A 19045-nucleotide genomic window follows, 5' to 3' on the forward strand; every position below is an offset into this window, starting at 1 on the left:
CCGTGGCAGAGGCATCATTATCATTATTTCCACTTCACAGATCTGGAAAGTGAGGCAGAGAGGATAAGTAACTTGCCCCAAGTCACACGACCCTGGTAAGTGAATTAAGGACCCCAAATTGGAACCCATGCCATTAGAATCAGTCCCAAGGAATAGAAAACTATGATTAGGATCAAGTACCGTAAGAAAATGAGGACGATCTTTGATAGAGTGGAATGCCCCAGTTTGCAAAGCTCTGATATTCACATGATTTCATTTTGATTCTCCAAAGTCTCCAAAAGGTGGTGGCTAGGACACACGGATTTTTAAAAATATATATATAACAGGGCCAGGCGCGGTGGCTCACGCCTGTAATCTCAGCACTTTGGGAGGCCGAGGTGGGTGGATCACGAGGTCAAGAGATCGAGACCATCCTGGTCAACATGGTGAAACCCCGTCTCTACTAAAAATAGAAAAAATTAGCTGGGCATGGTGGCACGTGCCTGTAATCCCAGCTACTCAGAAGGCTGAGGCAGGAGAATTGCCTGAGCCCAGGAGGTGGAGGTTGCGGTGAGCCGAGATCGCGCCATTGCACTCCAGCCTGGGTAACAACAGCGAAACTCCGTCTCAGAAAAAAAAAAAAAAAAAAAAAAAAAAAAATATATATATATATATATATATATATATAACAAAACTAAGGCCCAGAAAGGATAAGAAACCTAAGCGCCCAAGAACAAGAAAATGGTGGCTCTGTCACCTACACCAGCCCTCCTGACCCTGGTCCAGCCTTCCTTCCGCCCCACCACACCACCTGCCACTTCACAGGCACAATCCTGCCCGTCCCACCCTGCAGAAATTCCGTGGTCAAGCCTGGTAGCTGCTAAGACAATAGTAACTTCAACATGACATTGATCCATGAATTCCATCCACAGCCAAAGGCAGTGCTCCCATGGGCTCTGACTAAACATTATAGCTGTAGTAATAGTAGAACCTTCCGTGTACGTAAGACTAAATGCTTTACCAAGCAACTCCTGCATGCTCTCACTTGTTCTCCCAAGTCCTGCCATCCTAGCCGAGCTCAAATGAGCAAATATTGTACAGTTTTTGTTGTTTCCCGACTCTCCCTTTAAGATATCCGAGTAGTCACCGTGGATCCATAGACCCTAATCTGCAATGCTAACATGTATAAAGCTCTGGAGTCCAAGAGTTGTTCTCCCTGGGTTTGCAGCGAACTATTCTGATAGCAAAACCTTACCTGGGCTAACCTAAGGCTATTTATGATGTTAATTTATTCCACTGAATATGAATATTCATACATTTTATTAATTAAATCTTAATTACAGAGTTCTATCTCAGATCCTGATGGAGTTGTTGTACAATATTATCTTTTTAAAATCCAAAAAAATTATTGCTGAATCACATCTGGTCCCAAGAGTTTGGGATGGAGACTGTCAATCAGTACTGTGGACATTTGATGAATCCTCATCACCAGCTGCTGAGTTAGGGTTTTCCATATACCCCCTCATCCAGTCCTAATTTATTTCAACCCCCATACAGCAGACATTCTCCTGCATTTAATAAATAGGGACACTGAGGTATGGAGAGAGTAGGTAATTTGCTGTAGGTCACTGAGCTACTAAATGCCAGAGCCATGATTCAGCCTTATTTTTAACTTAGGTCATCCCTTCTCCAACTAGAACGCAATGTATGTGTGTGCATGTGTGTGTGTGTGTGCCTGTGTCTGTATGTAGGGGTGGTTGGGGTAGGTAGAGATGGCTCCTGAGCTTTGTAAAGCATTGAGCAAGCAAAACGGGGACAGAAACTTTATACACAGCAGGCAAGAGGAGAGGAGAGAAAACAGCTGAGAATTTCCCAGGGTCTACACAGAACCCTGCTGCCAGTACCTTCCCCCACTCACTAACTTTGCCTCTCTGGACACGTGCATGGTTTGCAGAGAAAACAGAGGAGACATCCCAAGTCTACCTGGATCCCAAGGAGACAAAGGCCAAAGGTGGATTTTTGGCTGCATCTTCTCTTTGAGATAAAGATAGACGTCATTGGAGTCCAAAGGAAAGAGGACTATCTCTTTTCAGCATCTAAATGTCTCCTCCAAGGGATGTAGGAGGTTCCACTAGAGGGCAGACAGCATGTGAGATGATAGTTCCAGGTTGGACTGCTGATTGGTTGGTGAGCACAGACTCTCCCGGGGTTGGGGTTGGTATGATAGTTATGCGCTCTCTACTGCTAATCTAGATGCAAGATTGATCTCTGCCAGCGTTGCATGTTCTTATTCAATCTTCTGAACTCTTCTGCAGCAATAATTAATGTCAGATCGGTTTATGGATCAACAGTGTGTTTTCTGGTTAATGCAACCCTGCACCTACAATGACTCAAAACTGAGATTTATCGCTCTTCCATAATTCCCTCTTCATGCTTCATCTCTTCACGTTTACATCTGGTTTAACTTTTCCGAATCTAAAATAAATCAGCATGAAAGGCATTAGATTTTTCATTTAGATTCTCAATTGCCTTTTATTACTGAGATAATATCCCTTATCTGATTGCAAATGGTAGGATTGTTTCCTTGTTAGGATCTGAATGAGGATGTCGCAGTTCAATCTATCTGTCTCTCCTTGTTTCTCCTTCACTTTTGTTTTCAAGGGTGGTAGCTGGTGGGGTTCTGATATGAAAATGAGATGAATCAGGATGTAAAGGGGATACATTATTCCTACCATTTCTGCTCTTGGAGGCACATGGAGGAAGACAGCCTCCCTGGCTGTCTAATGAGATGTGGTCTGCAGAGCATTCACTCTTCATTTGCCCACCAGGTGACTTCAGCTCCCCATCTGTTTGGAGGTACAAGTGAGAGCAGCAAGAACGTAGCAGTTGGCTGGAGATTTCCATGCAAACATCAGCCATAAGGGGAGAATGACTCCAAAATATAGGCATGTTAATTATCCAGTTACAAAGTCAAATTTAGCTGAGCTATTTTGTATATGAAAGAGGTAGATTTCCCTCGATTCCTTAAGTGTTTCTTTCAGCCTATTCTGTTATATTTCTTATTATTTGTAACATTTTCTCCTTACAGGTATACCTCAGAGATATTGGGGTTCTGCTGCAGACCACCACAATCAAGCAAATATCACAATCCAGCAAACCACAGGAGCTTTTGGCTTCTCAGGACATAGAAATGCTGTTTACATTTATATTGTATACAATATATTTATATTGTATTCTATTAAGTGTGCTTTATGTCAAAAAGACAATATACATACCTTAATTTTAAAATCCTTATTGCTAAAAAAATGCTAATGGTCATCTGAGCCTTCAGCAAGTTGCAATCTTTCGGCTGGTGGAGGGTCTTGCCTGGTGTTGACAGCCGCCAGCTGATCAGGGTGGGAGTGGCTGTAGAGATTCCTTAAAATAAGACAACAATGAAGTTCACTACATCAGTTAACTCTTCCTTTCACAAAACAGTTCTCTGGAGCCTGTGATGCTGCTTGGTAGCATTTCTCCACAGTACAACCTCTTTCAACTTCGGAGGCAGTCCCCTCAAACCTCGCCACTGCTTCATCCACAGGTTTAGAGAATACTCTAATTCCCACGTTCTCATCTCCACAATGTTCACGGCATCTTCACCAGGAGTAGCTCCATCCCGAGAAACAATTTGTTCCTGTTCATTCGAGGTGACTTCTCATCCATTCAAGTTTTATCACCAGATGATAGCAATTCAGTCACGTCTTCAGGCTCCACTTCTAATTCAAGCTTTCTTGCGATTTCTGTAACATCTTCAGTTACTTCCCCCACTGACATCTCAAACCCTCGAAGTCATCCATGAGGGTTGGAATCAACTTCTTCCAAACTCCTGTTAATGTGCTTTTTTTTGAGACGGAGTTTCACTCTTGTTACCCAGGCTGGAGTGCAATGGCATGATCTCGGCTCACCGCAACCTCCGCCTCCTGGGTTCAGGCAATTCTCCTGCCTCAGCCTCCTGAGTAGCTGGGATTACAGGCACGCGCCACCATGCCCAGCTAATTTTTTGTATTTTTAGTAGAGATGGGGTTTCACCTTGTTGACCAGGATGGTCTCGATCTCTTGACCTGGTGATCCACCTGCCTCGGCCTCCCAAAGTGCTGGGATTACAGGCTTGAGCCACCGTGCCCGGCCCCTAATGTGCTATTCTGACCTCCTCTCATGGATTATGAATGTTCCTAATGACATCTAGAACGGTGAATCCTTTCCAGAAGGTTAGCAATTTGCTTTGCTCAGATCCATCAGCAGAATCTCCCTCTGTGGCAGCTATAGCCTTAGGAAATGTATTTCTGAAATCATAAGGCTTCGCTGTTGAAATTACTTCTTGATCTACGGGCTGCAAAATGGATGTTGTGTTAGGCATGAAAACGACATTAATCTTGTACATTTCCATCAGAGCTCTTGGGTGACCAGGTTCATTTTCAATAAGCAGTCATGTTTTGAAAGAAATCTTTTTTTTTCTCAGCAGCAGGTCTTAACAGTGGGCTTAAAATAGTCAATAAACCATGCTGCAAATACATACGCTGTGATCCAGGCTTTGTTGTTCTGTTTACAGAGCACAGAGTAGATTTAGCTTTATTCTTAGGGGTCCCAGCATTTTCAGAATGGGAAGTGAGCACTGGCTTCAGCTTAAGTCACCGGCTTCATTATCCCTAACAAGAGAGCCAGCCTGTCCTGTGAAGCCAGGTGCTGACCTTACCTTTCTGACTATGAGAGTCCTAGATGGCATCATCTTCTAATAGAGGCTGCTTCGTCTCCACTGAAAATCCGTTGTTAGATTAGCCACCTCCATCTGTTATTTTCTGGGTAAACTGAAGCAGCTTCTATGTCAGTGCTTGCTGCTTCCCGTGTACTCTGATATTATACAGACAGCTTATTTCTTTAAACCTCATGTACCAGCCTCTGCTAGCTTCAAACTTTTCTTTCCTGCAGCTTCCTCACTTCTTTCCTCCTTCATAGAATTATGACTGGATTAGGCTTTGGCTTAGGGGAATGTTGTGTCTGGTTTGATCTTCTGTCTTGACCGCTCAAACTTTCTCCGTATCAGCAATAAGACTGTTTTGCTTTCTTATCATTCGTGTGTTCACTGGAGCAGCGCTTCTAATCTCCTTCAAGAATGTTTCCTTTGCATTCACAGCTTGGCTAACTTTGGTGCAAGACAAACAGCTTTCAGCCCGACTGGGCTTTTGACATGTCTTCCTCACTAAGCGTAATCATTTCCAGACTAATCATTTCTAGGCATAATCATGTCTAGCTTTTGATTTAAAGTGAGAGACCTGAAACTCTCTCTTTCATTGAACACTCAGAGGCCACTGTAGGCTTATTAGCCTCATTTTCATACTTTTGTATCTCAGGAAATAGAGAGGGAGAGAGATGAGAGAACATCTTTGTTGTTGAAACAGTTTCTTGATCAGTTTGGCATCTTTTCTGGGTGCAATTTGTGGCACCTCAAGACAATTACAATAGTAATATGAAAGATCATTGATCACAGATGACCGTAACAGATATAATAATGAAAAGGTTCGAAACATTGCAAGAATTTCTAAAATGTGACACAGAGACACTGAGGGAGCACATCCTACTGGAAAAACAGCACAGACAGACGTGCCCAACAGGATTGCCGCAAATCTTCAACTTGATACCTGCAAAGTACAATAAAGTGAAGCTCAATAGACTGAGCTGTGCTTTACAGCGTGAGCTGATGATTCCAGAACTGAGTCCGTTTCTCATACCACGTGGAAACGTCCTTCCCCAGGAATTGTTTACTACCACTTCCTTCTTTCCCCCAATGAGAGTCCTGAACAGTTTGAAATACTTTGAAATCAAATACACTGAAGTTACTCTGACTTGGGAACGCCTCAGAAAGTTCTGAGAATTCAGTAGCCTACTTGACCCTTTAACTCTTAATTGTTGTTTTTCTCTTTCAAAGCAACAGAGACAAAAAAGAAAGAAGAAAGAAAGAAAGAAAAACAAGAACAAAGGCATTTCCTGCTCCCTGGGACACCTGTTTGTATGACACGTGCCTGGGGAAGAAAGGCCTTCAGATTTTGTATATTTTACACTGGTGGTTGTTTTCTGTGATTTTTTTTTTTAACCCAGACTAACAGCAAGCAATGTAAAAGGAGTCCTTTTCGTGACTGACTTTCATATCTTCTCAGAATTAGAAGAGATAACTTCTACGTATTGAAGACTAGCAAAATTTGGTCCTTAATGGCTTCATAACAGAAAACTCATAGCAGCCACACCATGGAGTGCTTACCAAGAGCCAGGCACCATTCTAAATGCTTCACGGGCATTATATAATCTCCATGGCAACTCCCAAAGGAAAGTATGACTGTAATCCCATTCTAAAGGCAAAGAAATATTATTCTTATTAATAATCACATCAATAGTAACGGGATCAATAACTTGCTGGGCTCTTACTATAAGCCAAGGGCTTCCCTAAGTGCTTCTCATACACAACGTACTCAATCCTCAAAGCGGCACAAGGGGAAGGTACTCTTAGTAACTCCATTTTACCTACGGGGCAACGGATGCTGGAGCAGCTAAGAGTCTGTGAAAAGTCCAAGAGTTAATGAATGGCGGAGTCAGGATTAGTATCCAAGTTCACCTGATTGAGGCCAAGCCCTGGCTCCTCTGCTGCCTCCATAGAGTCTCACTCCTTTAATTAAGATGCTAGATGTTGTAACCAAAATGTATCACTGCCTAACAGTACTACATATGTCAGGATTTCATCTATAGGACATTTCAGAACAGGCAACACTCTAGCAGTAGAAAGCAGACAGGTGGCTGCCAGGGACTGGGCTGGGAAGGGCACCAGAGACTTTTTGGCTTGTGGAAATGGCCTATGTCACAATTTGGTACTGAGGTTCAACCATACTCATTGTCACAACAAAAGGAACCATATACTTCAAAAACATATGAGTACTCATGTATCTAAAGTATATCTTAATAAGGCTGATTTTTAACAAACATATTGAGAACAAGCTTCAGTTTAGCTTAGAATTTCAATTCAACAAACATGTAACTAGTATGAGAAATAACACAGGCACCCTGATCTCAGGGATCTTACTGTCTAAGGGAAGAATCTGCAACTGACAACTGTCCTAGGCCTTCGTGTTCTACAAACACAGGTAAGTGCAGAGCCAGATTCATGGGTGAGACCTGTGAACCTGCACAGGGGCCGGGACTCAGAAGTGCCACGTGCTCAGTTTAATGTCACTATTTTTAATGCTTTTTAAAAAGTGTAGTAAAATATACACAACAAAAAGTTCACCATTTAAATCATTTTCAAGTTCACAATTAAACACGTTCACAATGTTGTACAACCATCACCACTAACCATCTCCAGAACCTTGTTATCATCCTGGACAGAGTCTCTGTACCTATTAAATGGTAATTCCCCATTCCTCCTCCTCCCGGCCCCTGACAGCCTCTATTTCACATTCTGCTTCCGTGAATTTGGCAATTCCGGCTCTTCACATAAGCAGAGTCCAACAATGTTTGTCCCTTTGTGTTGGTTTATTTCATCTGGCATCACATCCTCACAGTTCATCCATGTTGGGGATGGGCTGCCTTTCTACTCTGTTGAGAGTGTCCTTTCATGCACCCAGTTTTCAATTTGGATGAAGTCCAACTGATCATTTTTTTTTCTTTTGGGGGCCTGCGCTTTTGATATCACCATCGTGAAAATGTTAATACTTTTGCCTTTGAACTTGTGTTTTATAAGTGACATCCAACAGGATCATGGAGCATGCTGGGGGCAGAGGAGGCATGTGCCCTGACTTCCTTGCCACCCCATTGACATAAGGTGTCCCTCATTCACAGACTTCGGGTGAACCTACAAAGTCTGGGTGTGGGAGTTCAGGAAGTTGGACAGTGGATACAAGGTGGGTATATTCTGTCCCAGATCAAGGAAGTTGAAATGCCAACAGCCATCCTCAATGTCCCGCTTCCCACTGGAACCAGACTGACATCAGAGGCAGAAAGAAGGCAATGACGTTGTGAAAGACACGAGCGGCCAGCAGTCCTGTCAGAATCTCTTGTACTCACGCTGCTTCCCTGTACAGCCAGTCACTTATGCTGAAATGCTGACGCAGAAGGAAGAGGAAGACAGGGCAACCCTACTTCCTTTCTTTGCAGTCTTTCCTCACTCATCAGCAGGCCAAAGGGCAGAGAGTATTGGCAAAATTATGCCAAGCAATGAAATTAGAAATGGTTGATGTTTGCAGCACTTCCATTACTCTGGTTTGAATGAAATACATATATGCATCTGTGCGCTACAAAAAACATGAATTGTATCATTTTGGTGAGTCTACCTGTGAGTTAAAGGGTTTTGCATTTGTGTTAAAAAAGGTCATTGCACAATGTAAAGCTGAAAAGTAAAATCTGTGACAATAATTTAACATTTTAATTTTTACTTAGAGCAACATTAAATAGCAAATTAAAAACGTGAAAAAGTCAAGAGAAAGACTACAGAATAGAATGAGAATGATTTATATTTTCGTACCATTGCTGACAGTTTTCCTTGGTTTCATGGATTGATTGATTGACTGAGATGGGGTCTCACTATGTTGCCCAGGCTAGTCTTGAATGGGCTCAAATGACCCTCCTGCCTCAGTCTCCCAAAATGGTGGGATTGTAAGGGTGAGCCATTGCTCCTAGCCATTTCCATAGTTTTAAAACAAGGGGATCAGATTTTCATTTTGCAAGCTTCCTCCAAATTGCAGAGGCTGAACCTGAATAAATGGCCATTATTGTGGATCTGCTCCACAGAGAGTCTTCACCGTTTCTTTTCCTGTATATCTGAGAGCTAGCACAGTGGCTGCATGCATTGGGAACGACAGATCTTTCCTACTTCCAATCAGCAGTGAGGCTGTAAGCACACGGCATCTCCCATTCACTTCTGAGCCTCTCTGCAAATCCAATAGCCAAGCCCTGTCACACAGCTGACCCAGGACTTCATACCAAACAGGCTGCCTTTAAAATAAGAGCAATATGAGGCAACCAACCTAGAGCCATGTGCTGAGAAGCCGGCAGTGTCCAGAAAGCATCAGTGAGGAGTCGAGCGCATTTGCAGCTAAAATAAAGGGATCTCTGAACTTTCTGTAAATTGAGGGCTAAATCAGAGGCATCTGAGCTCTGACACAGGCCTTGGTTGCCAATGCACTTACCTCTGGCTGCCGGCCTCTTTGCTGGGAAGTGGTTTCTTGTAGTCAACATAAATGGCAAGCAATGTGTTGTTTACTTTGAGAAAATATTTCTCCCATTTATCTCCAGCCCTATTGGTTTCTCTAATACATTACTATTCCTAAATTTGGGATATTTTCCAAGATACTCATTTTTCGAGCTGTCTGAAAGGCCTTTCTAGATGGAGAAGAGATATAAATTAGACTCACAGAGGAAATTAAACAATTTCACTTTTTGGAATTGGATTAATGAAAAGATTGATCAAGCAAGTGACCTTCATTTTTAGCTTCATTTGGACAGAACAGAGCTGTTACCTGTTTGCGCATCTGTCTGTCTGCCTGTGATCACTAAAAAATGAGTGAATCTGTAATAGAGACTAATGTAAGTACTGAATCAAGGAAGATCTCTTACATGCACTACGTAATCAACCGTCATTTACCCTGGCCTCAGGTGCTCATCTAAACCATACTGCATGCACTTCTGTTTACTCATTTCTTCATTTATAATGTATCCCACAAATGTCTACTGAAAGCTGACCTGGTGCCAGGGGCACATGGTGAGCTAGAGCGGATTACATTCACCTTGCCTCATGGAGCTCTCAGACAGAGACTCCAACCTATGTGCTCTCAATCCCAAGGGCTCCTTCTATTTCCTTTACTCCACAGATGCAAAAATGTAAAATATAATGTGGCAGGCCAAGTACTCAGATGGTTTTTTTGTTTGTTTGTTTGTCTTTTGAGATGGAGTCTTGCTCTGTCACCAGGCTGGAGTGCAGTGGCGCGATCTCAGCTCACTGCAATCTCCACATCCTGGGTTCAAGTGATTCCCCTGCCTCAGCCTCCTGAGTAGCTGGGACTGCAGGCACTCACCACCACACCTGCTAATTTTTTTTGTATTTTAGTACAGACAGAGTTTCACCAGGTTGGCCAGGATGGTCTTGATCTCATGACCTTGTGATCCACCCGCCTCAGCCTCCCAAAGTGCTAGGATTATAGGCATGAGCCACTGCGCCCGGCCTCAGACAGTTTTTAAGATTCATTCCCATTGGTGTACATGCCCTATATGTTCCCCTCTCTTTGATGGTGAAAAGATCATCATGGGCTATCACATCCATGATTAAGTTACATGATATGGCAAAAGGGTTGGGTTTTACAGATGTAATTAAGGTTACTAATCAGTTGACATTGAGTCAATCAAAAGAGAAGATGTAATGAAGGTTATTAATCAGTTGACATTGAGTCAATCAAAAGGGACAGGATATCAGATGGGCCTGACCTGATCAAGTGAGCCTTTTATAGAAGTCAGAGAGATTCAAAGTAGCAGATATACTCTTTCTGGCCTTGAAGAAGCAAACAACATGCTGTGAGCTGCCCATGGTTAGAGCATCAGACAGTGACCTGAGGCAGGCTTCTAAAAGCTGAGAATGATCTCTGGCTAAAAGCCAGTAAGAAAATGCAGACTTCAGTCCTGTAGCCACAAGGAACTGAATTCTGCCAAGAACCAATGATATTGGAAGAGGACTCCCAAGCCTCAGAGATCACAGTCTCAGGTGACATCTTGATTCAACCTGAAGAGATCCTAATCAGAGAAGCCACCTAACCCACCTAACCAGAACTTCTGATCTACAAATAATCAATGGTGTTGTTTCAAGCTGCTCTATATGTAATAGTTTGTTAGGCAGCAAATAAAGATTAAATACAGATTGTGTCTGCTAGATGTTTTCCTTTTTCTTTTTTTTTTTGAGACAGAGTTTCGCTCTTGTTACCCAGGCTGGAGTGCAATGGCACAATCTCGGCTCACCACAACCTCCGCCTCCTGGGTTCAGGCAATTCTCCTGCCTCAGCCTCCTGAGTAGCTGGGATTACAGGCACGCGCCACCATGCCCAGCTAATTTTTTGTATCTTTAGTAGAGACAGGGTTTCACCATGTTGACCAGGATGGTCTCGATATCTTGACCTTGTGATCCACCCGCCTCGGCCTCCCAAAGTGCTGGGATTACAGGCTTGAGCCACCACGCCAGGCTGATGTTTTCCTTTTTCTAATCACCAATCAGAATAGACACAATAAGTGATCCTACACTGAATTGACATCATCTCAGTCGTAAGAACAGCAGCAGCTGCTTCAGTTAATTTGTGCATGGTGACCACAAGAAAACAAACATTTGCCTTGGACTGGAGAACCCCTACTGATAGCCCTGTAGACCATCATTTTGGAAACACTTAATGTGACATGGGACAACCTTGAGAATTTGGCTTCGGCTATTATATGCTTGACACAAATGTCATTAATTTGGAAAGCTTTTAGCCATTATTTCTTCAAATTTTCTTCTCTTCACTCCTCCCCTCACTCTCTCTGTGTATCTAATCATATGTGTTGAGCTTCTTGATATCATTCTCCAGGTCACAGGAGCAGCATCTATAAAATACTGGTTACAATTTGCCTGCACCCAGGGGCCACATCTGTGCGCCATGGCTCTGTGACAGGGTTGGAGATGGTGGGAAAATCTATGTTGAAACTTAGACAACAACTCATTTTCATGGGGTACAGCCTCCATGCCAACCCCACGAGGCAGGCAAGGTTCAATGCTTTATATAGGTTCTCTCTTAATGCCCCCAGCAATGCTGTAAGGCAGATATGATCATTGTTCATATGAATACAGATGAGAAAACTAGGCTCAAAGAGAACAAGAAGTTTGCCAAGGTCACTCAGCCAGCAAGAGCCCAGACAGCTCAATCCAGTGCTCTTTCTCTTAACCACGCCACCACCTTTCATCGACCATCTCTTATCTCCCTCAGTTTGGCTGAAATGTGGATATGGTCTCCCGACAAGTTCACAATTCCCTGGTGGAAACTGGCCAAAATGATGTCAGATAGATCTTACAATGCTCCTCTCTTCCTCTCTGAATATCCTCTCTTGCTCTCTCTCTCTCCTTAATTTTTTCTCTCTCGTCTTCATTTTGGAAAGTTCATTGATCTTTTCTTCTGCAGTATCCAATCCGTTGTTAATCCCATCCAGTAAAATTTCCATTTTAGAGTGTATCATATTTTTCTTATCAAAAAGTTCTTCTTTAAAAATCATCCATTTCTTGCCCCATTACAGTGATGTTTTTTCTTAAATCCGTGAATTTAAAGAGAAAACAATATAATATTTGTAATAGCTTTTTAATAGACCATTGCTTGCTAATTCTCTCATTTGCATCATTAATGAATCTATTTTTGTTAACCAGTATTATCTTGGTTATGAGTCATATGTTCTAGATTCTTTGAATGTCTAGTAATTTTGATTGCATGCCGGACATTGTAAATTTTATATTATTACTTGCTGGATTTTGTTGTAGTCTGGTTAAAGAAAAAATGTTGAACTTTGTTTGCCAGCCTGTTAAACCATTTGAGGAATGGCTTGATATTTCAACAACCGGTTTTAAAATTGTTACGGATGGATCTAGAACAGCCCTGACTGAGGCTAGCTTAGCTAAGACACGACCCTTCTTGGGGCTCAAGGAGGTCTCTAGATTCCAGGTGGTGAGGGACCTGAATGACTCACGGCTCGGAGGTTGTTCTGAGAAGTGCTCATCTCACAGCTCCCAAGTAAGATGTTCTTTCCTTGCCGGTTTTCTATCTCTGGTCACAGAGACTTTCTCCCTACACAGCACAGATTAATTTTCAGCCAGACTCAAGAGGACCTGAAACAAACTTCTGGAGCTCTTTTCTTTTTCTTACCTCCCTCCTCTCAAGAAGTGTGCCTTGCAAATTACAGTCACACCTGTCTCAGCTCAGAGAGACTACTGGGTTCTGTTTAGGTTTCCCTTTCCTTTGCCACCATTCAGAAATTGCCATTCCTTCTGCCTGAAATGTCCTCCCCTTCCCTACTTGCCTCTACTGTCTCCGTACCCCCATGCCTGGAAACCTCCCATTCTTCCATAAAGAATGTGCCAAAAGGTCTTCTCTGTGCAGTCTTGCTGAGTTCTCTGTATCTACAACTCTGTGCAGACACCCTGACCTGGCATCACTGGGATGGGTGCCTCCTCAATCAGATGATAAGCCTTTTTGACCTCTGTGTCCCCAGCACCTACTTCCTGTCACATAGTAGGTCCTTAATACATATTTGTTACAAGAGCAAGAACAAGTGTTTTCTCTTTAATCCATCTTCTTCACTAGAGGAGGAAGAGGACCTAGGATGGCAAAAACCAAAAGTGGTAGGAACACACGTGGTTCTCAGAACGGTAAGGAGGTTCTCAGTGAGACAGCTGTGGATGGACAAATGTCTCCATCAGAAGGAGAGAGAAAGGGCACTCAATTTAGAGGGGCGCGATAACTGCCCCAACCACTGGATTCTGGCGTAGTTGACTTTCTCTGTAGTTAGCTCTGAATCTCCCTGGGTTCCAGCTGTTGTCATCAGGAGATCTGCTGCCTCCCCAGCAGGACAAGAGAAATACGAACTGTAGGATAAGACATAACATAGATGGAATCCTCCTTCTCTCACTCCTAACTGTGTCACTGTGCAGTCTCTGCACATCCCTCTGGCCTCACAGAATTTTCTCTTTGGAAAAATAGGGCTCATGTGTCTCACACAGCTGTGGTGAGCTTCAATGAGGCAATTCAGGAATCAGCTGACACCGGCCTCTTTTGTTCCCTCTCCATCTCTCAGCTCTCCTTGCACGCAGTGGTCCTGGCTTCCACACTCGCCTCTCTGACTCATATCTACCCCCACACCCTGCCCTTCCACGCACCAGTTTTCTTAACATGGACAATTCAACTGGCTTTTTTTTTTTTGCTATTTTCTTTGGGGTTCCTGCAGTTGGAAAATATTGGTCTAGAACTTCGAGATCATGGTTTCAGAACTGCAACAGAATCACCAAGTACTCTAGTTAAAAATACAGATTTCTGAATGTCGCCGCTCCCAGAACCCAGGAGTCTGCATTCTTAGACAGTTCTAAAGATTCTAAAGTACACTAAGGTGTGAGGGCCACACAATTGTCCACGAGATGGTAAAACCCCATTTAGATCCTTGTCCCTAGGGAGGTCCATTTTATGTCAAAAACGCCTCTTTAATGCTTTCTGCCTTAGCCCCTAGGTTTATTGTGAGGGAATCAGGTGTGGATGAACCCACACTCTCAAGAGTCTCTTGTCCATGATAGAATTTGCAGCTGGCCCAGGAGCGGGCGAGCTCTGAATGAAAACTGTGCATTCAGCTCCTGGCGGATTTGATGACTAATCTCTGAATTGCTTGGGGGGTGGGGATTACCCTGAGCCAAGAATATAGAAGGTCACAAGTCCCTGTGACCTGATGCTCTGAGTGTGGGGAAGGAGGGAAGGGAAGTGTTTCACCCCGATTTAAACAAGACCACTTACAAAGCAGCAGCACTGGTTCCAATTCGCCTGCCCCCAAGGGCCACATCTTAGTGCCATGACTGCGACAGGGTTGGAGATGGCGGGAAAAATCTATGTTGAAACTTGAGCAACAACAACTCACTTTCATGGGGTACAGCCTCTGTGCCAGCCCCAAGGCCTAACCCTTTAAATAGGTTGTCTCTTTTACTCCCCTCCCGCAATGCTAGAAGGCAGATACGATCACTGTTCATATGAACACAGATGAGAAAACTAGGCTCAAGGAGAACAAGAGATTTGCCAAGGTCACTCAGCCAGCAAGAGCCCAGACAGCTCAATCCAGTGCTCTTTCTCTTAACCACACCATCACCTTTCATCTGTCATGTCCTATCTCCCTCAGTTTGGCTGAAATGTGGATATAGTTTCCCCACAAGTTCCCAATTCCCTGGTGGAAATTGGCCAAAATGATGTTAGACAGATCTTATGAGGCTAAGCTGCAAATGCCCTGGGTCAACTCACATTTGACCTTTAATTCAATACTGTACACCGTAGCAAGACTGGAGACCTCACCAGAAATGCTTCCTGAGGCGACAAAACTGACTCCAGATCTCCGAATCGTCACCTCTCTAGGACTCTGCCCTCTGACAGGCAGCTCCAGCTGGCAGATGCAGGGAGGGCTGGAAGAATATGGCGAGAGGGCAGCAATCAGACCCAAGCACTGCCGTTTCATTTCCCTCTCAGTTCTTGGGCTTCTCATGCCTGCATCTGAATGGAGGCCACCAGCCATTGCCAGTGGAGGCTGAGCTGAGGCTTCTAGGAGGAGACCCAAGCACCCACCAGACAGCAGACAAGGCACAGGAATGAGGCAGGGGATCCCAGCCTGTTCTCAGCCTGGCAGGGCTCATCGAAGTCTTTATTGTTCTTTGTAAAGCAGCCTTTTCTCAGCCCTCCTCATGCTGGAGGTGTGGTCTCTCACTGCAGCCAGAGCTGCAAGCATAACCCAGCAAAAACACTGCTTGGAGCCAGGACCTCAGGAGGAAAGGTGAGAATCCAAAGGCTTTGATCTGGCTAAGCTCTTCACCTTGGTTTGGAAATAGGGAAAATTGTTTTGCCACTTTTGATAACTGTGAGAAGAAAGGAAATGTTCGTTTTACCTCCCGTTTGGTCTTGGTGACCTCTTTATTTCCTGAATCAAGTTCTCTTGAAGCCCAAGTACTTAAAACTTGAGTGCTTTTATTTTACAAGACCTAACGGTGTACTCCAACCACTTGAAAACATTCATCAAAGCCCAGAGCTAAGTTTCCACACTGTGGTGGGACATTGAAACCACTCCGAGAGACTTCCTTCAGCCACGATAGAGCTGAACCAGACCACAGCTGGGAAACAATGATCTCCAGACATTAAGCAACAGGCAGTGCAGTGCTATGACCCCTGAGAGAAGGGAAACAAAGAGGTGAGTCCTGCAATCGTCCCCACCTGGAGGCAGTGTCCAGGTCACAGCTTGGGAGAGAAAACTCAACCAAGCCTGGGAGCTCTGCTGAGTGGAGGAGGTAGAGACAGAAATCCGAGAGGCCAGTGTAGCTGGGATTTGGGAAGAGAACTGCAAGGAGAATTCCAGCAGCTCTTTGCCTGAATACGGATCTGCACCTGCTCCAGAAAAAAATGCCTGAAACCAAGAAAAGAACTTTCAGAAAATGGTAGGTCACACCATTCAGGACCTACTTGGAAGCAATTAAGGTTCCCGCCAGCCCAGATACAAACACCTTGTCACACATGAGACATCAGGTAAGGTCAAAGAAGGGTCATGTTGTAACACTGGGACTAAGTTAGCCCAGATCAGGGTTTCTTGGCCTCAACACCATGGAAATTTTCAGCTAGATACTTCTTTGCTGTGGGGTAGAAGGTGGCACTGTCCTGTGCATTGTAGAATATTAGCAGGATCTCTGGCCTCTACCCATTAGACACCAGTAGCATTTTCCCTAAGGTTGTCACAACCACGTTGTCTCCAGACATTACCAAACATCCCCAGGGATATTTAGACGAGCCCATACAAATCTAAAAAGTAAGCCTCAAAAGGGTCAAGCTGTTTTCACATAACCTCAGTGGAATCAAACACCAAACAATGTAAAATTCACGATATCAAAAATTCCCTTTTAAAATTACCTAGTGTGCAAAGAAGCATGATCCATAATCAGTAGGAAAATCGATCACTAGAAACAATGCAGAAATAACAGATGCTGATAAAATGAGCAGACAAGGACCTCAAAACAGCCCAAGAAGGTGGAGGAAAGCACAAACATGAGGAGAAGGGAAATGGGGGGTGATGGGAGCCACCTGGTAAGCGTTCTTCCCTGTCATCGCCAATGCCTTCACGCTGCTCTGGGCCCACTGAGTCACAATGGCCATGGCTGCGTCACAGCCATATGCAGTTCTTTAAAAACGTCACTATGATTCTACCCAGCCAGAACTCAGCACTACTGGCTAAACCCAATTTTTAAAAGAATGAATAGAAAAGGGAGATGGAAATGATGAAGGAGGTTTTGAAAAATATTGGGAGAGCTGACCAATAAAAAGTGATTTCCCAATAAAAAGTCTTTCTCTGGCTCATCTAATGATTAAATGCACTAGAGACTGTCATCTATCAGAGGACAGATGGGTGAGCCTTGGCTGATGCATCTCAGCCTGCACCTACTATCACTAAGGTCTCCACAGTCAATTAGGAGATGCTCACTTACATTCACCCCATAGGATATGAGCACATCACTGAATTCGATGAGGTTTCCCTTCCCAAGTTGGCAAAACCATTCACGCTTTGCTACATAAAGAGTCTCAGAAAGTGTCCATGCTTGCCGCACAGACAGAAGGCAGAGCTCCAATAATGGGCTCATCCCATCCCCCAGTTATGGCTGCACTGATGTCTGAAATTTATCAAAAACATAGCAGGGGGAGACATGCCCTTAACACACAGTATTTCTCAGAGTCTGGGGCATGTTCAGAGTGCACAAAAATCAAGGTTTTTAAAATATGAACCCGGGACTTTCAGCATGCCTCACCACTGCCTGCTTCCAATCCTGGTGACTTCCAGCACAGCGGGCTCTGCTCCTCGTCCCTATCAAAAGGAAGTCTATGGAAGGGTTTGCGCAGGGCTGGATCATCCTTGGGCTGGATGAGTTACAGCAGGTGAGAGGTGGCTTCTCCAATCATTAAGAAAGCTCAGGACTAAGCCCACGGTTTTGGAAAAATTTGAGTCTGTAGGTTTTACACAAAAACAAGCAGATTTGCAGGACCTCATGGGAAGAACTTGGAATCCATAAGGTTTTTACAGAAATGAAATCTCCAAAACTCACTTTTGCCAGATAACCAGCCAGTTTCTTTAATCTGGCACCTTTGTTCATTGAGAGTTCATCCCAGAGACCTCGCTCATTTGTCAGCACATGGAGTACTTTCTGGTCAAAGCCCAGAGCAGGTTAACCGATGGCTGTGGAGCTGATAGAAGAGAAGCAGTCACTGGGCCAAGTCCAAAGGCAGAACCCAGAGGCTGCTAACTGGGGTCTCTCATCAGTTCATCTTGGGAAATTGAGCAAGTAAGTTTCCTTCTTCCTAAATTTCGTAATCTAAATAATGCTGAGATGTCCTATAGGAATCACATGAAGAATAGTTGAATGGAGGTGGAGTATTTTAAAATCCGAAATGTTTGCTACCAAAAGCCAAGAGCAGAGCTTGAAATTCAGAGGGACAGGGGGTGCAAATCACATCTGATGGTTTTGAAACTTGGCCTGCCCTTGAGCCGAGGAGGCACGCCCTCCCTGGACAACTTGTGGACTGATGGGCAGGTGAGGCCCGTCCAGCCCGTCAGATTGTTGTGGGTGGGAGCTCAGATCTAGCATTCATTTCAACACTGGTGGCTCAGCTGCTGGCTGTCAACAGTAGCAGGGTATTGGGCCCTGAAAAACATGTAGCTGTGGCTGCCACCGAGTTGAAGTGTTTTACAACCTCCTAAAAAGATGTACTTTTCCGACATTGTTTTATTCAGCGTGGCTATAGGAATGAGTGAAGTTTTACATAGGAAGAAAACGAGAATGCAAGATCTGCTGTTTGCTACATAGGGTTTCAAATGAAGCCATGAACACTTCTGTGAAATGCATGATCATGTAATTCAACAAGTTTTTCTCTCTCTGGAGGCCTGGGAAGCAACCTCAATGATAATTATACAATGATAAAATTCTGTCCCCATCTGATTAATTACTTGTGAATAATGACATCTCTGATTTTTTTCAATTATATTCTAATTGCACACCTTTTGCTCTGGTTGATTGGGCAACGAAGCAATGAACAACTTTTACTGAATTTAATTAGCTCCATTATTTCTGTGGCCTTTTATGCCTCCGTTGTGAACACGGAAATTCACACTCCCAGGGCTGGAACTGGAAGAAGCCAGCCTTGAACCTTGCAAAACCTGTTCCTTCCACATTGTGCTGGCTTCCTTCTGCCCAGACTAGGGAACAAAAGACCTGGCA

General features: G+C 43.9%; 1 protein-coding gene across 8 annotated transcripts in view; it reads right to left on the minus strand.

Moving 5' to 3' along the window:
- Positions 1-19045, minus strand: part of C12H10orf90 (chromosome 12 C10orf90 homolog) — a 268251-nt gene that overhangs the window by 220129 nt on the left and 29077 nt on the right. For 2 of the 8 annotated variants that reach the window (XM_054243468.2, XM_078346755.1), the window contains exon 2: positions 6272-6359. The exons of the other annotated variants lie outside the window; for them this stretch is intronic. The gene's annotated coding sequence lies outside the window, so the exon portion shown is untranslated. The remainder of the gene's footprint in view (positions 1-6271; positions 6360-19045) is intronic. 8 annotated transcript variants of the gene reach the window in all.

This window comes from Callithrix jacchus, chromosome 12 (genome assembly GCF_049354715.1).
Source record: "Callithrix jacchus isolate 240 chromosome 12, calJac240_pri, whole genome shotgun sequence".
Classification (NCBI taxonomy): domain Eukaryota; kingdom Metazoa; phylum Chordata; class Mammalia; order Primates; family Cebidae; genus Callithrix; species Callithrix jacchus.